Source organism: Pleurodeles waltl, chromosome 6 (genome assembly GCF_031143425.1).
Source record: "Pleurodeles waltl isolate 20211129_DDA chromosome 6, aPleWal1.hap1.20221129, whole genome shotgun sequence".
Lineage (NCBI taxonomy): Eukaryota > Metazoa > Chordata > Amphibia > Caudata > Salamandridae > Pleurodeles > Pleurodeles waltl.
The window spans coordinates 161,250,642-161,269,048 of record NC_090445.1 but is presented as its reverse complement, the minus strand read 5'-3'; the positions used below and the strand labels follow the sequence as shown (position 1 = coordinate 161,269,048).

Below are 18,407 nucleotides of genomic sequence, written 5' to 3'. Positions count from 1 at the left end.
TTTGGAGCGGGGGTGGCAAACCTGGCAGCAAATTGTTTCAGATCCCTCTACCTTAACATTTTTTTAAAAGAAGTAGCTCCCAAAAAAGTTTTTGAATTACCGATTCATCTTGCTTCTGTAAATAATACAAAAATGTCACCTGCATGATTTTGCATGTGTGCATGTATAATGATGCACGCACACGTCATCACACATGCAGGCACCTACAAATGATGCAACTGTGTCATCATGCCTTTTTGTTTTCTTTTGGGCATTCTGCCCAGCATCTTGCCAATGCCGTACAGGCATTAACAAGGCCAAGAGGTCCCCAAGGCGACAACTGCTACTTCGCCAAAGCTTGTAAAGAGAGGAGGTGGCGAGAGGAGTCCAGCCTTACTTCTTGATTAACTGCTTACTTGTTGATAGGGCAATAAGAAATTAATGAACTTATATCCTTGACATGTCAAGGTTCTGAGAGGCGCATGGTGTGGCTGGCCTGTAGGGCTACCTGGCCAGTGCCTGAAGGGCTGGTCTGATGGTCATTGGGGCAGTGTCTTTATGTGGTCAGGTTTTTCGACTTAATGGATATTACTACTAATATTGAAAGCAGCAAGCATAATTGGATGCAATCCCCCATGCTTGCATAACACCTAAGGGCTGATGTGTGGAATGTTATCAGTCTCTACCAATGGCATGAATCCAGAAAGCACGCCATTGCCCAATCCGCTTGCTCTGTTCCGGACATCCTTAGAACTGTTTTGTAAATCACTAAGATGAGAATGAAAACAGTGTCAAGATGACGAGGAGCAATATCCTGTTGAAAACAAAGGCGGAAGGAGCCGGGGGTCTGTGCGCTCGGGAGCGCTGCTGGGCAGGCCTTCTGCAGGATGTTTTCATGACAGCGCGGACCACGCGCGGCTCCTGCTTGGATCCCGCCCTCTCCGATTTCTCCTAAATTGTGTAACTGGATTCCAGAGCCGGACCTGTTGACCGGGCTCTGCATGTGCCCAAGTGATGCCTTTTTACACCAGACAACTGGCTCCTGTTCTTGCTGTCTTCTGTTTCCGAATTACGAAAATTGCTTAATTATTCATAAAACGACAGATTCCTGAACATCGTTGCGCACAAGCAATTTACAGCCGAACAGACTTGTCCAAGATCACACACATCGAAGAGGAATTGGAACCTGAACTCTTTGTGCGCGCCGTAAGGAGTGACAAAAGGCCAATGTTGATTACAAACCCAGTTGGCAATCTCATGTAGAATGTGCTCCACTGTAATGAATACAAACATCCCAGCCTTCATATGAACGGATTAAACATCTCACATGCACAGAAAACGACAGATATATTCGCTTTAGTGAACTGTTAATGAAGAGAACACGAGTGCCTCATAACATGAAGTACCACACAATCACCTAACGTTCACACTAGAAACACCTTGTCACGGCATTCAACACAGTTCACAAAAGCCATATTGTCCCGGATTATAGGTTAAACGGAAAAATATCTGAGTTGGAAATTAAGTGACTCGCATCCTGTTCGAATGGAACAGTATCCCGGGGAAACGAAACCAGTGACACCTCAGTCTGTGGTAAGGTTCCCTCCATTTTGTGATTAAACACCCCTCAGCGATTCTTCCACCTTTAGACACTGCCACTCAGCCCTCAGACCCCTCAGCCTTCCCTCGGTCGCCACAGTTAACAGGTCGGGCTCTGGCTCCAGTTGCACAATTTGGGAGAACTCGGGGAGGGTGAGATCCAAGCACGAGCCATGCCGTGGTACGCGCTGTAATGAAAACATCCTACAGAAGGCCTTCCCAACAGCGCTCCCGGTCGCACAGCCCCCTGGCTCCTTCCGCCTTTGTTTTCAACAGGATATTGCTCCCCGTCATCTTGTCACTGTTTTCATTCTCATTTTAGCGAGTTACCAAACAGTTCTAAGGCTGTCTGGAACAGGAGCAAGTCGATTGGGCAATGGCGTGCTTTCTGGCGTCATGCCATTGGTGGAGACTGATAACATTTCGGGGCAGCCTCGAAGGAGGGCTAACCACTGGAAAGGGCATGACATGCCTTGCACTAATGAAAGCAAGCAGATTTTAAAAGGCAAGCCCACGAACCAATGAAAGACACCGACGTGACACGGACAGGGCTCCAAGCCCTTTTCCAACTACTACAGTGTCTCGCAAGCGATACGCATTCGCATGCTACACAGGCTCGACCATAAAAAGGCATTATAGGTAGCTGGCTTGGTGTGTGATGAGCACCTATGTTGTTATCACCTTATACCAGGTCCACGTATCCTCTATTAGGGTTGCTCCAAATGTCCTTATCTGCCTTTGAAGACCAGTTTGGCAGCCCTCCCCCTTCCTGCCTCACCATCTGCTGAGGGGAGATCTCCTCCCACAGGCACATCTCTTTGTGTGAAGCCAGGCCACTTCACACCTCATCAAGGCAGCCTGGCCAGGCTGCCAGAGGCTGGCCAATTAAAGCACAGCAGCAAAGACACTGCAGGGCTGAAGTTGGCAACTTTTCAGGTACTTTACCTGAACAAGTTATATTAAATCCCACAACTGAAAGTTGTGGGATTTAATATATACCAAACTCTTAGTATACCAAACTCTTAGTATCTGTTACTTAAGGGGACTTTTAAAATTAAAATAAATTCTCCCCATTATAGCCTATAGCGGCCATTCACTACAATGAGGGAAAAACAAATCTGTCTGTTTTACCTCACCAGGGCTTATAAAACTATTTCTATAAGGTCCCTGCTTATAGTTACATGGCACCCAGCCCTAGGGGCACATGGGGCACACTTTAGGGGTGACTTATATGTAAAAATAAGGTAGTTTAAGACTTTGGAACTACTTTTAATTCCAAAGTCGAATTTGCATGTAACTTTAATTTAAAAAAAGCCAGCAAGGCACGCCTGCCTTTACAATTACACTGAGCACCTCAGCAGTGCACCTATGGGGGCACTACCTATGCTGGGGCCCCTAAACCTCCATGCCCTACCATATACTAGGGTATAGGGTAGGGTAGGTAGGTTAACTTTGCCAATTATAATTAGCCTAATTTGCATATCCACTTTACACGGAGCACTGGCCCTGGGACTGGTAAGCAGTACCCAGGGCACAGCCAAGAGTCAGTAACCACCAGTACCTGTCCAAAAAGTGTGGGGTGACCAGGGCAAAAAGGAGGACTTTCCTACAATTGAGAACTATGCAACGAAAGTAGAGGGCTTGAGGAAGTTCGTTAAGAAAAATGCTCAATGTGTATGGAGCAAGGAACAATCTGAATGAGTTGTGAAGTGGTACAAACTCCATTTTTGAAACCATTTAAAATGAATACTATGCATAATTTCAGTTGATGCAAGTAATTATGGTATTGGAGCAGTTCTCTCATAAAAGGAAGGTAATGAGAAATGGACTGTGGCATATGCATCATGAACTTTGACGAAACCTGAAAGAAATTACTCTGCAATTGAGAAGGAGTTATTAGCTGCTTCACGGGCTGTGCAAAGATTCAGAATGTATGTATGGCAAAAGAAATTCAAGTTATGCATGGATCACAAACCACTGGTCAATATATTAAAACCAGGTAGTGGGAGGAATTTATCGCCAAGACTCGCAAGACTTTCTTCTAAATTGAAAATGTATTTTTTTGAAGTGGAATATGTACCTGGAAAGGAACAATACCATTGCCGACGGCCTCTCGCGCTACTAGTTGAAGACGATGATGAGAATTTTAAGAATGGAGAGTGTGATGTAGCCGTACGTATGATGATGTGCTGTTAGGAATAATGACTAATGAAGAAATGGAACAAGAAATGATAACTGAACAGGAATGGGAACAAGAGATGTTGAAGGATACTGAAATGCAAATGATAAAAAAAACATTATTAATGGTTGACCTGGTGAATGCATGATGAGAGGTGGTGGTGCAGTGTTATGGAAATTGAAGGACGAATTGAGTGTGTGCAATGATGTAGTATTGAGAGGTGACAGGATAATCCCACCTAAGGGTGTACGCAAAGTCATAGTAAGGAAGAGTCGTGTTAGTCATGGTGTCATGTCCAGTAACAAAAGGAAGGTGAAGGAGAATTTCTGGTGGCCGGGTGTTGATGTGATCGTGGACAGATTTGTGAGGAATTGTACGATTTGCACTTGGAGTGATAAAAGTACCAAACCATGCTCAGCGCCATTAATGACTGTTGAATTACCTGTTAGACCATGGAGAAAATTGGCTTTTGACTTTATGGGTCCATTCTCTACCTTACCAGTGAAGAAGGATGCCATTGTCTTGACTATTTTTCTAAGTGGCCCGAAGTAAGGATGGTGAGCAAAATTTCTACGGTTCTGGTAGCAGAGTTTCTAGAGGATATATTTGCAAGGGAAGGTGTGCCAGAAATTTTAGTATTGGATAATGGTGTACAACTAACATCTGGAAAAATGGCTGGATTTCTAAGGAGGAATGGTATCAAACATTTGAAAGTAGGTTTGTATAACCCTTCTTCTAATGGTCAGGCAGAAAGGTTTTATAGGGCCATAAAAGAAAGCATACAACTAGTTGTTAAATCAGGGATTTCATTGGAAAAAGTCTTTACAAAACATGCTTTTGTCATAGAGGGCGACTCCTCATTCTGTTACAGGGAAAATGGCCTTTGAACTGTTAAAAGGTAGGAAACAGTCTATGAATTTGGTACCACGGTGGTTGATGGAGAAAAACTGTAAGAAGTTTGATGTGACAATTAATAGTGAAATGAGGAACAAAGTGCAGGATTATCAATTGCGTACTAGATTATATCATAACAGACTGAGAAGAATGTGTGTTTTGAGAGTCGAACAGTACGTTCGGGTTAGGAAACCTGGGTTTGTTGATAAGAGGAAGCCACATTGATCAGAACCATTGAGGATTATTGAAGTCTTGAAAAATACTGGAGAGTTGGAGGATGGTATGGAATGTACAGCAAATATCATTATATAGGAAGGAGGATTGTGGAGTTAATGTTGGGAACAGTAGGAAGGGTCACGAAGAATGCAATGGTTACTTAATGGATGGTATAAACATTGATGGTGCGAATGAGGATGTTTCCAATGATAATGTTCAGGATGTATGCGAAGAAGAAGTACTATGGCGCAGTGAGAGGGTGAGAAGAACTCCATCTTATTTGGATGATTATGTAATGGGCTGAGAATATAAGAAATCTGGTGCACATATTTGTATATGTATTTTGTACCTTAATCTATGTTGAAGAAACCACTCTGGTTATTGTTATTTTTATGGGGGGAAGGCGTTTAGTATTGTTATAGTAGGACGTAGAGGTGTAGAATGTAGATGCCAGAATGAAGAAAGTGAAATGTAGTTTAGCGAGTAGAGGAGGTGGGATTGGGCGGTGGATCGAACAGCGTTGCTCCCTGTATATGCTGTCACACATAATAAACTATATGAAGCTGCAACTCTTTATCATCTTTATTTTAACCCCTGGGTGCCTGGTACGAGCTGGTCTCGTCCTCAGCCACAGTTCCTGTGTGCCGGGGACGAGACAAGCTCGTCCTACACCCTGCCCACGAGGGGAGCGATAGCGCTCCCCCCGTGGACCTCCCACCCACACCCCTCATCAGGGATGGAAGGGAAAATCACTTCCCCTTCCGCCCCCGACAACCTCCCGTGCAATCTGATGACGTCAGCGTGCTCACAGCGCGCCAACGTCATGAAATGTTGGCGGGGACGTGCTGGAAGCCATTTGCTTCTAGAGCGTTGATCGGAGAGGATGCTCAACAGGTGAGTCCTTCTCCTGGTGGATGGTTGGGGGGGAGAAATAGACACAGTGGGAAAGAATTTTTTTTTTCCTTTCCCCCGTGCCTGTTTTCAACAGATTCCTGCTCCACGATCGCAGGCGAGGCTCGCAATCGTGGAGCAGGAATCCACCACTAGGCACCAGGGATGTTCTTTTTGTTTATGTTGGGGAGCGACCCGTTAGGCAAGGGTCACTCCCCTGGGGGCATTTTGATATCTGTGTTTTGCCCCCCTTGGGGGCTAGATTGGATGTTTTCTCGGCCAGTCTGCCCCCGGGGGGGGGGGGGGGGTCAAAACCCACTAGGAACCAGGAATTATGTTTATTATAATGTTTTAGTGCAGCGACCTCTTAGGCAAGGGTCGCTGCCCTACGTGCAAGAGTTTTTATATGTTTCGGGCCCCCAGGGCTAGATCGGCCATGTTTTTGGCCAATCTCACCCCTGGGGGGGTTGAAACCCACTAGGCCCCAGGGATTGTGTTGTGTGTTTTTTTGTGTCTTGGGGGCACCACTTGAGCAAGGTTCACCCCCCCAAAAGGGGCACCTTAGTGATGGCCATTTCTGCCTCCCTTTGGGGCAGATCGGCCTATTTGTTTTAGGCCCATCTGCCCCCAAGACGCCAGGGAATTTTTTTCCCTCTGTTTTTTTTTGTGTTGGGGGGCACAGAACTGTTGCCCATTTCTGCCCCCTTGGGGGCAGATCGGCCTTTTTTTGGTAGGCCCATCTGCAGAATCCACTTAGGCATCAGGGAAAATTTCTAATTGCTTGGTGGCGGGTGTTTGTTTTGCATTTGTGATTATAACAGTTTATTTCTCCTTTTTGTTCTAGTTCAAAGCTTTTGATTCCTTTGCTGTGGCTCCCTGTGGTTTTGGCAGTGGTTGACCTGCAGTTTGCTTAGTTGCATGTTTTAGGTAAGTAAAAACAGTTTACTCCACCAGAGTATTGTTGCCGTGCATGAATGGCATGTTTGTAGGTGGTGTACTAAATGTAGGATTGTGTGTGAAATTGTCCTTAGATTTGTGCACAATGATATGTGTGTTGTCTTACGTCTAATTTGCTTTTCCTTTTTTCTTTTTAGTGGGATATCATTGGTGATTGCTATGTCCGTGCAGAGTAGTTGCTGGTGAGTTTAGCTTTTTCAGGCAAGTGTGTGGTATAGTTTTTGAGTACGTAGCTCTTTGTGATAAAGCCACACTTTGTTTATTACTTATTTTAGACTGTGCTGGTTGTTGCTGCCGCATTTGTCAAGTTGCGTCTCTTGGAAAGGATCATGGCTAGCCGCAGAATGACCGCTCAGCAGGTTGTTGGCATGCTTTTTGAGTTGTCTTCAGTCCATGATTTTGAGACTGGCTCTGCATCTGAGGCAGAGGAGGAAGTGAGAGATTCTGTCTGAGTTTTCTGTCTGAGATTAATCTTCTGATGAGGAAGCCACTCTCAGTGCAGATGAAGGGCCTGTTTTAGAGGAGGACACTGATGTGCCAATAGTGCAGCAGCCCGGGGCTAAAAGGTTTCTCATTGGAAGACTTGACACCTGGGTTGCCCCAAACATGGAGCAGCTACAGTTGCCTGTTTTTACTGGTCTACCAGGGTGTGAGTGAATACGGAAAACTTTTTGCCTGTCAATTTCTTTCAGTTGTTTATGGAAGATGTATTTTTGGAAGAGATTGTTGAGCAAACTAATTTGTATGCGGAGCAGTATTTGACGGACAATGCTGCCAGACTTAGGCCTCAGTCTAGAGCTACCCAGTGGATTCCCACAAATCTGGAAGAGTTGAAAACGTTCCTGGGTTTGACTTTTTTGATGGGGTTGATAAGGAAGCCATCACTGGCTTCTTATTGGTCTACTAGTCCCTTGATGGCAACGGCTATACTTCCTGCAACCATGACTCGTAATCGGTATTTGCTTCTTTTTTGGATGCTGCATGTTGTTGACAATGCTTTAGCCTTGCCACGAGATCACCTGATTGTGGCCGTCTTTTTAAGATTAGGCCTGTCCTTGATCATTTTGCAGATCGGTTTTCAGAGGTCTATGTTCCAGGGAAAAAAATATCTGTAGATGAGTCTTTGGTCCTGTTCAAGGGACGTTTGGTTTTTAAGCAGTACATTCCTAGCAAGAGGGCACGCTATGGAATTAAGATGTATATGCTGTCTGAAAGTAGTACAGCATATATGTATAATTTCCGGGTCTACACTGGTAGGGATCCCAGTACTGACCCCCCTGGTTGTCCACCCACTTTTGGAGTTAGTGAGAAAATTGTGTGGGAACTTGGTTGACGACTGTTTAACAAAGGGTCACCATTTGTACGTAGATAACTTCTACACTGGAGTGCAGTTGTTCAAGGAATTGTTCAGAGTGGACACTGTTGCTTGTGGCACAATCCGTTCTATCTGGAAAGGCTATCCAAGGGAGCTTGTCTGTAAAAAACTTGAGAGGGGACAGTGCACTGCTTTACATAATAATGAGCTGCTAGCTCTGAAATTTGCAGACAGGAGGGATGTGTACATGCTAACTACCATCCATGATGAGAGTACTTCCCCTGTGACTGTTTGGGGTCTGGTTGCGGAAATGCGCAAACCTGCGTGCATTTTGGGCTACCATAAGCACATAGGTGGTGTTGATAGAGTAGATCAATGGTTGGAACCTTACACTGCTCTTCGTAAGTCTTCCGTGTGGTATAAAAAGTTGGCCATCCATTTGTTTCATTTAGCAAATTTTAATGCTTTTATTGTGTTCAAGGATTGTTCCCCTGAGTCAAGGATGAAATGTGTTAAATTTCAGGAGTCAGTGATAGAGAGCCTTATTGTGGTGGAAACAGGCAAGAGTTCCTAGAGTGGCAGTGGTGGAGGATGTGGCTAGATTGAAAGATCGCCACTTTCCTGATCACATTCCTCCCGCTCCTAAATAAGACTTGACCACTAAGAAATTTAGAGTCTGTGCCCGAAGAGGCATCCGGAGGGAGAGCCGGATATACTGCCCTGACTGTCCTTCAAAGCCTGGGCTGAGTGTGGCTGGCTGTTTCAGGAGTTACCACACCCAGAAAGAATTACTGGGAACTACCATGAGCGTAAACTGCCTGTTTTATATTTTCATATGTTTAGTTTCACAGTTGGCATTTCTGTCATGTATTCAGTTAGAGCCTTTGTGTTTGTAGTTTTGTACTTATAAATTAGTTCGTGGTTTCTTGGTTGTTTAAAAAAAAAAGTGATGGCAGTGTGCGTGGAGTGACGCTTGGCTGGCGGTGTGCGTGCAGTGATGTTTGGCTGGCGGTGTGCGTGGAGTGGCGCTTGGCTGGCGCTGTGCGTGGAGTGGCACTTGGCTGGCGGTGTGCGTGGAGTGGCACTTGGCTGGCAGTGTAAATAGTGACTTGCTGTTGGCCACTGCAACAGACTGCCAGCCAAACGCCAGTTCACACACTCCCATCAGCTAGTGTGATTGCTGTATCAGGCATGTGGGCGCATGAAAGTGATGGGCCCTTGAATGGCGCTGTCTGTTGATGCAAGTGTTGTAATGTGCTGGGCTGGCGGCGTGAATGGTCTTGTGCATGTCATATATGAAAGGTGTGTGAATGGACTGTAAAGCGGTTGGTGCCTTGACGCGGCTTTACAGCTCAAAAGCTGTGAGTCATTGGTTCAGTTATTTGGCCTTTCAGTTATTAACAGTGTATTTCATTTTTGTGAAATCTCTTGTTAATAAAAATGTCTGGGTTTGGTAGATTTCCCTAGATGACCTCCGCACCTGGGACCAAAAACGCAGGTGCCCATCCCCCCGCAAAACCAGGTAGTTGTGTAATAGATCATTTTGATGTGTCCATGTTGTGTTTTGGGAAATTTCCTTTCACGGGCACTAGACGTACCCACACAAGTGAGGTACCATTTTTATCAGGAGACTTGCAGGAACGTGGGGTAGAAGGAAGTGTGTGGCTCCCCTCAGATTCCAGAACTTTACATCACCGAAATGTAAGGAAAAAGTGTTTTGTTTGCCAAATTTTGAGGTTTTCTGGCTAACAAAACCTGGCGAGAGCCCCACACGTCACCCCATTCATTCTGAATTCTCCTGGGTGTCTAGTTTTAAAAAATATGCAGGTTTGCTAGATTTCCCTAGGTGCCGGTTGAGCTAGAGCCCAAAATCCACAGCTAGGCACTTTGCAAAAAACAGGTCAGTTGTTTTTGGGAAAATGTGATGTGTCCATGTTGTGTTTTGGGGAACTAGGCCTACCCACACAAGTGAGGTACCATTTTTATTGGGAGACTTTGGGGAATGCTGGGTGGAAGGAAATCTGTGGCTCCTCTCTGATTTTAGAATTTTCCTTCACCGAAATGTGAGGAAAAAGTTTTTTTTTTGCCAAATTTTGAGGTGAGCAAAGGATTCTGGGTAACAGAACCTGGAGAGAGCCCCACAAGTCACCCCATTCTAAATTCCCCTGGGTGTCTAGTGTTCAAAAATATATAGGTTTGCTAGGTTCTCTCTAGGTGCCGGCTGAGCTAGAGGCCAAATCCACAGCTAGACACTTTGCAAAAAAAAGGTCAGTTTTCTTTGGGAAAATCTGATGTGTCCATGTTGTGTTTTGGGGCAATTTCTGTCGTGGGCACTAGGCCTACCCACATAAGTGAGGTATCATTTTTATCAGGAGACTTGGGGAAATGCTTGATGGAAGGAAATGTGTGGCTCCTCTCAGATTTCAGAACTTTCCATCACTGAAATGTGAGGAAAAAGTGTTTTTTGCCAAATTTTGAGGTGGGCAAAGGATTCTAGGTAACAGGACCTAGTGTGAGCCCCACAAGTCACCCCATTCTGAATTGCCCGGGGTGTCTAGTTTTCAAAAATATATAGGTTTTCTAGGTATCCCTAGGTGGCGGCTGAGCTAGAGGCCAAAATCCACAGCCTGGCACTTTGCAAAAAGCAGGGCAGTTTTCATTGGGAAAATGTGATGTGTCCATGTTGTGTTTTGGGGCATTTTCCTTCACGGGTGCTAGGCCTACCCAAATAAGTGAGGTACCATTTTTATCAGGAGACTTGGGGGAATGCTGGATGGAAGGTAATTTGTGGCTCCTCCTAGATTCCAGAACTTTCCATCACCGAAATGTGAGGAAAAGGTGTTTTTTTGCCAAATTTGAGGTGGGTAAAGGATTCTAGGTAAGAGGACCTGGTGAGAGCCCCACAAGTCACCCCATTCTGAATTGCCCTGGGTGTCTAGTTTTAAAAAATATATAGGTTTGGTAGGTTTCCCTAGGTGCCGGCTGAGCTAGAGGCCAAAATCCACAGCTAGGCATTTTGCAAAAAAACAGGTCAGTTTTCACTGGGAAAATGTGATGTGTCCACGTTGTGTTTTGGGGCATTTCCTGTCGCAGGCACTGGGTCTACCCACACAAGTGAGGTACCATTTGTATTGGGAGACTTGGGGAAATGCTGGATTTAAGGTAATTTGTGGCTCCTCTTAGATTCCAGAACTTTCCATCACCAAAATTTGAAGAAAAGGTGTTTTTTTTTGGCCAAATTTGAGGTTTGCAAAGGATTCTGGGTAACAGAACCCGGTGAATGCCCCACAAGTTACCCTATCCCAGATTCCCCTAGGTGTCTAGTTTTCAAAAAGGCACAGGTGTGGTAGGTTTCCCTCGGTGCTGCCTGAGCTAGAGGCCAAAATCCAAAGCTAGGCACTTTGCAAAAAACAGGTCAGTTTTCTTTGGGAAAATCTGATGTGTCCATGTTGTGTGTTGGGGCATTTCCTGTTGTGGGCACTAGGCCTACCCACAAAAGTGAGGTATCATTTTTATCGGAAGACTTGGGAGAACGGGGGCAGAAGGAGGTTTGTGGCTCCCCTCAGATTCCAGAACTTTCCATCACCGAAATGTAAGGAAAAAGTGTTTTGTTTGCCAAATTTTGAGGTTTGCGAAGGATTCTGGCGAGAGCCCCACATGTCACCCCATTTCGAATTCCCCTGGGTGTCTAGTTAAAAAAAATATATAGGTTTGCTAGGTTTCCCTAGGTGCCATCTGAGCTAGAGGCCAAAATCCACAGCTAGGCAGTTTGCAAAATACAGGTCAGTTTTCTTTGGGAGAATGTTGGGGGGGGGTCTGTGGCTTCTCTCAGATTCCAGAACTTTCTATCACTGAAATATAAGGAAAAAGTGTGTTTTTTTGCCGAATTGTGAGGTTTGCAAAGGATTCTGAATAACAGAACCTGATGAGAGCCCCACAGGTCACCCCAACCTGGATTCCCCTAGGAATCTAGTTTTCAAAAATGCACAGGTTTGGTAGGTTTCCCTTGGTGCCGGCTGAGCTAGATGCCAAACTCCACAGCTAGGCTCTTTCCAAAAAACACATCAGATGTCAATGTAAAAATGTGATGTGCCCATGTTGCGTTTCCTGTTGCGGGCATTGGGCCTACCCACACAAGTGAGATACCATTTGTATAGGGAGGCTTGGAGGAACACAGAATAGAAGAACAAGTGTTATTGCCCCTTGTGTTTCTCTAAATTTTTTCATTCCTAATGTAAGACAGTGTGTAAAAAAGACGTCTGTTTGAGAAATGCCATGTAATTCACATGCTAGTATGGGGGCCCTAGAATTCAGAGATGTGTAAATAACCACTGCATCTCAACACCTTATCTTGGCTCCATTTTGGAAATAGAAAGGTTTCCTTGATACTTATTTCTCACTCTTTATATTTCAGCAAATGAATTGCTGTATACCCGGTATACAATGAAAACCCATTCCAAGGTGCACCTCCTTTATTGGCTCTGGGTACCTAGGGGTCTTGATGAACCTACAAGCCCTATGTATCCCCGCAACCAGAAGAGTCCAGCAGACCTAACGGTATATTGCTTTTGAAAATTTTACATGGCAGGAAAAAGTTACAGAGCAAAACATGGAGAGAAATGGCTGTTTTTGTCACTGCAGTTTCAATATTTTTTTACTTCAGCTTTTATTTCCTGTAGGAAAACCTTGTAGGATCTACAAAAATGACCCCTTTGCTGAATTCAGATTTTTGTCTACTTTTCAGAAATGTTTAGCTGTCTGGGATCCAGCATTGTTTTCACACCCATTTCTGTCACTAACTGGAAGGAGGCTAAAAGCACAAAAAATAGTAAAAATGGGTATGGCCCAGTAAAATAATTCAGTTGAATAATGTGGTTTTCTGATTCAAGTCTGCCTGTTCCTGAAAGCTGGGAAGATGGTGATTTTAGCACCGCAAACCCTTTGTTGATGCTATTTTCAGGGGAAAAAACTGAAGCTTTCTTCTGCAGCCCTTTTTTCCCATTTATTTTTAATGAACATTTGCCGTATTTTGGCTCATTTCTTGGTCTCCTTCAGGGGAACCCACAAACTATGGGTACCTCTAGAATCCCTAGGAAGTTGGATAAAAAAGACACACATTTGGCATGGGTAGCTTATGTGGATAAAAAGTTATGAGGGCCTAAGCTCAAACTGCCTCAAATAGTCAAAAAAAGGCCTGGCACCTGAGGGGGAAAAGGACTGGGAGCGAAGGGGTTAACAGATGCACAGCCAGGAAAATGTTGGTGTTGCTGGAAGGAGCTGGAGTTAGAGAAACAATGTTGAAGAGCGGAGTCATCCCTGGAGTTGCAGATTGTTGGTTCCTAGGGGGTCCAGTTGCAGTCCGGGTGGCCAGAAAATGAAGTAAATGATGCAGAGGAGTCCTGCTGGAATCTTACACATCAGATCTGAAGACCCACCCTGGAGGGAATCCCTAAATAGCCAAGGAAGGGGGATTGGTCACCTAGTATGGGGAGCACCTATCAGGAGTGGGTTGTGACGTCACCTGCCTGACCTGGTTCACCTGGTCACTCAAATGCTCCCAGGGGCCTCTGCCCACCTTGGATTCAAGATGGCAGAATCAAGTGGCCACCTGGAGGAGCTCTGGGCACCACCCCTGGGGTGGTGATGGACAGGGGACTGGCCATTCCTCTTACCATTGTCCAGTTCCGAGCCGGAGCTGGGACCGGGGGTCCCTGGACTGGTGCAAACTGGTTTATGCAAGGAGGGCACCAAATGTGCCTTTTACAGCATACTGGTGGCTTGGGGAGGCTACCCCTCCTAAGCTATGTAACATCTATTTACAAAGGGAGAAGGTGTTGCCTCCCTCTCCCAAAGGAAGTCCTTTGTTCTGCCTTCCTCTGCTTGAGCTGGTCAAGCAGCAGGAGGGCAGAAACCTGTCTGTGAGGTGGCAGCAGCGCGGGCTGCCCGGAAAATCCATAAGATTGATAGGAGACATGTTGGGGGTGCTCTAAGAAGCCCCCAAAATGCATGGAATCATAGAACCAAAACTGGCAACAGTATTGGGGTATGATTCCGACATGTTTGATACCAAACATGTCCAGGTTTGGCATTACCATTAGTAGCTGGACCAGTAGATGGGTAAAATGGCTTCCCTGCACTTACGAAGTCAAGGAAAATGGAGCTGGGGTTCGTAGGGGCACCTCTGTTCATGCAGGGCTGCCCTCACACACACAGGTACCTGCACCCTGCCCTCTGGGTTAGGAGGGCCTGCCATAGGGGTGACTTACAGTGACCTGGTGCAGTGGCCTGTAGTGAAAGGGTGCATGCAGACACCCTGAGGACACATTTTGCATGGGCTCCCATGGGTGGCACAATACATGCTGTAGCCCATGGGGAACCCCTGGTCCCCCAATGTCCTGGGTACCTAAGTACCATATACTAGGGGCTTACATGGGGGCAGCAGTATGGCAATTGTGGGGTGTGCTAAGCCCTAAGCAATCAAATTTAGAGGACGAGAGCACAGTCACTGGGGTCCTTGTTAGCGGGATCCCACTGAACACACTCAAAAGCACGCTGACAGCAAGCAAAAAGTGGGGGTAACCTTAGCAAAAAAAAGGTTACTTTCCTACAGGCATGATGAAACAGCCACATAGACAAGCAGCGAAAGCAGGTCTTCATTTCCTTTGGTTTAGCAAAGGGGGTCTTCGGATAGATGGACTGTGCCAGAGAAAAGAGACATCCTTGAGAAATTGTTGGTGGAGATCTTATGGTTTGCTAAGTGATTCTAGGGGACTGGGAGAATGATAGAAGAGGGGAGAAAAAAACACCACTACAAGCAAGGTGGATGCTGCAGCAACTGTCAGTCACCTAGTCGGGACCTCGGAGACCAGTGGATGGGAGGGTCCTACATAGAGACCTGAAGGAGCTCCAAACATTGGTGCAGTTCCCTACTTGTGACCAGGCTCTGTTGTGTTCAAGAGACGCCTGTTTACTCCAGAGAACTGGCTCCTGTTTTTGCTGTCTCCCTATTTCTGAATATTGCCTTATATTTCATCAAAAGACACAGTCTATTCACAACCGAGTACACTTGTTGAAGATCACACACATTGAAGAGAGATTGGAATGTGAACTCTGAACTCTTTATGTGCACGGTAAGGAGTGAACAAAGGCTACTGTTGAATAAAAACTCAGGTGATAATCTCATGTAGAATTTGCTCCCCTATAATACATACAAACAGCCCAGCCTCCATATGAACGCATTATACAGAATATCTCACATGCAGACAAAACAACAGAGATATGCGTTTTAGTCAGCTGTGATGAACCGGGCACAAGTGCTTCATGCCATGAAATACCAACACAATCACCTAAAGTTCACACTAGAATCACCTTATCACAGCATTCAACACAGTGCGCAAAAGCCATATGGGCCCATATTATAGGTTAAGTGTAAAAGTATCCGAATTGGAAATTAAGTGTTCGAATGGAACAGTATCCCAGGGAGACAAAACCAGTGACCTTCAGTCTGTCATAAGGTACCCTCCAACAAGTGATGAGCAACAAGAGGCACTCGTAAAATAACACAACTTAACAGAAATTGATAAACAATTACTGCAGAGTCAGTGTTCTATGGCCAAAACCTCATTACGTATATTTCTAGAAAATATGATCAAAATGAAATACAGATAAACTTCAACAGAAATTCCAATGTTCTGTGATGAGATATTAGTCCAGACCCAGTTCAATGAAGATTAGAAAAGATCGTCATGTATATTGTTCCGATCTATTGCATGACCAAATCTCCAAGTTCCAAATCGTTAAGTTTGTGCTCGACAATGTTCTCCATGTTTGTCATCCAAATTAATCCTCATGTATTTTCCATGCGTGTCATCCAATTTGATCCTCACCGTCTATTTAAATCTCACATCCAACCTCGCAGCCAACAGGTGTTTCGTCGGGGGGTTCCCCAGGGACTTTGTCAGGGCTGCAATTGTATAAGTTCCAGTCAAATAAGTCTGAATCAGTCATCAAAAATATATGAGTAAATGAAAATCCATCACCAGTTCACCAGAGGGTGGGATGGATGATTTTTATAGAAATGATGAACATGCATGCTCAGGCATGTTAGTGCCATGTGATTAGAGTGTGCAATCATATCCACTTTTAATTCTGTACGTCATTGAGTGATTAGGAATCGTGATGTTAGTGCAGACTTATGGGAAATGCACAAAAGCTGTCTAATGTAGGGATACCAAAACTATAATTCACCACACCTTCTGAATCATAGGGTAACCTCAAACTATAGTGGTCCTCTAATAAACCCAGGTGTTGGAAAAGAACCCACAGCAAACCCAGTTTCTTACCTATGTATTTTTGATACCGTATTATTGCCGTAATTCAAATGTTGAGAATACCAGCTCTTTAATACTGTTACCAGATAAATTCTGCTTACTATGCTCGCCTGTCCTAGTATGTATACCATCTGTGAAGCAAAATCAACAATACATACCAAGTGACTTACCATGTATATCAACTAAGTCTAACCAACCTAAACACCTAACCCTCCATGCCAAATATTCAACAGCACTGCAATTATCCAAAAAACATGTCTGCAATACTAATTGTAATACTCGCTTCCCAAACGAGTGTTACATTTGCGTCTTGTTCCCAACCCCAATCAAGTCATCCCCAACGCTCAATTCTTTCAAAAGTACATTGTTATAACACTTACCCAAAGAATCATTCCATCCGTCTGTGTCTCCTCTAGTTATAATAAAAAACGGACTGAACGCTCATCCAGTCCTTCCAAATATCACGCAACTTTGGAGTATATACCCATGAAGATAAAAAGGGGACTACGACCACGGCAGCCATCTTGAGGGTAAAAATCATGCGATCTCGTTAAGAAGAAACCCTTTAAGACCGATAGTCAAATTATATGTTCCAAGTGCCCAGAAAGAAAAGGATCACCCGATCATATTAGTTATGAAGCAACGGTATTTGAAGGAAAGGTTATTAACACAACGAAACCAAGAACTCTGATGCAGGTGAATATTAAGTGTGAACGTTGAAATGTCAAACCTGTTAGTAGTATACACAAATTATCATTCAATCCAAGAATTAGAAACCTATGGCCTCTGTATAAATAAAGTTAGTTTTTCATTAGGAAAGATAACAAAAATGGATGTGCCAAGTATTCAAGGAGACAGAGATGATATCATGATTACCATATGCAACAAACATATTGTTTGGTATTTTTTGCAGAATTACAAAATATAGGTTTTTCTACATTTTGTTGCTATATTGCAAGAGACAGAGATTATATCATGATTATCATGTACAACAAACATATTGTTTGGTGTTCTTTACAGAACTACAAAATATAGGTTTTTCTACATTTTTTTGCCATATTACAATTGTCCATATTAAGCAAGTACTTACAAGTACAAGTCAAATATTAATCCATATTCATCATACTCAATGGGTGCATATTAGATAATTGAGCAAAAAACTATCTACACAGAAAAAATTCAAATCCAACCAATAGATGTGCCAAATGATAGATAGTTAGGAACCCCAAAAGTGTTCCTATCAATTGCAGCATCTGGTATTATACGTTGCTCATCCTAATCACCTACAAAATATTCAAGTTCCCTATCCGTGTTGAGACCTGTTTCTACAGCTCTCAAACGTAGTATCCATAATGCCTCTTTTCTTCTTAAGGCCAACCGTCTGTTACCCCCCCTTGGATCCAATCCTATGTGGTCAATACCAAAAAATTCAAAAGATTTGTGTTGTCCTTGCGACTCACAAGACATAATGGGGGTCCTTCTGACCCTGGCGGTCGTTGACCGCCAGGGTCAACGACCGCGGGAGCACCGCCAACAGGCTGGCGGTGCTCCCAAGGGCATTCTGACCGCGGCGGTATGGCCGCGGTCAGAAACGGAAAACCGGCGGTCTCCCGCCGGTTTTCCGCTGCCCTGAGGAATCCTCCATGGCGGCGCAGCTTGCTGCGCCGCCATGGGGATTTCGACCCCCTCACCGCCATCCTGTTCCTGGCGGTTTTGCCCGCCAGGAACAGGATGGCGGTGAGGGGTGTTGTGGGGCCCCTGCAGTGCCCATGCCAATGGCATGGGCACTGCAGGGGCCCCCGTAAGAGGGCCCCTAAAAGATTTTCAGTGTCTGCCATGCAGACACTGAAAATCGCGACGGGTGCTACTGCACCCGTCGCACCCTTCCCACTCCGCCGGCTCCATTCGGAGCCGGCTTCCTCGTGGGAATGGGTTTCCCGCTGGGCTGGCGGGCGGCCTCCTGGCGGTCGCCCGCCAGCCCAGCGGGAAACACAGAATAACCGCGGCGGTCTCCTGACCGCGTAGCGCTATTCTGTTGGGGGAACTT

At 44.9% G+C, this 18,407-nt stretch overlaps 1 long non-coding RNA gene across 1 annotated transcript in view; it reads right to left on the bottom strand.

The window, feature by feature from the left end:
* LOC138301888 (uncharacterized) overlaps positions 1-16,782 on the bottom strand; it is a 191,262-nt gene extending 174,480 nt beyond the window's left edge. Inside the window, exon 1 of the long non-coding RNA XR_011205142.1 lies at positions 16,741-16,782. This is a non-coding gene — a long non-coding RNA (uncharacterized lncRNA). The remainder of the gene's footprint in view (positions 1-16,740) is intronic.
* Between the last annotated feature and the right edge of the window lie 1,625 nt (positions 16,783-18,407).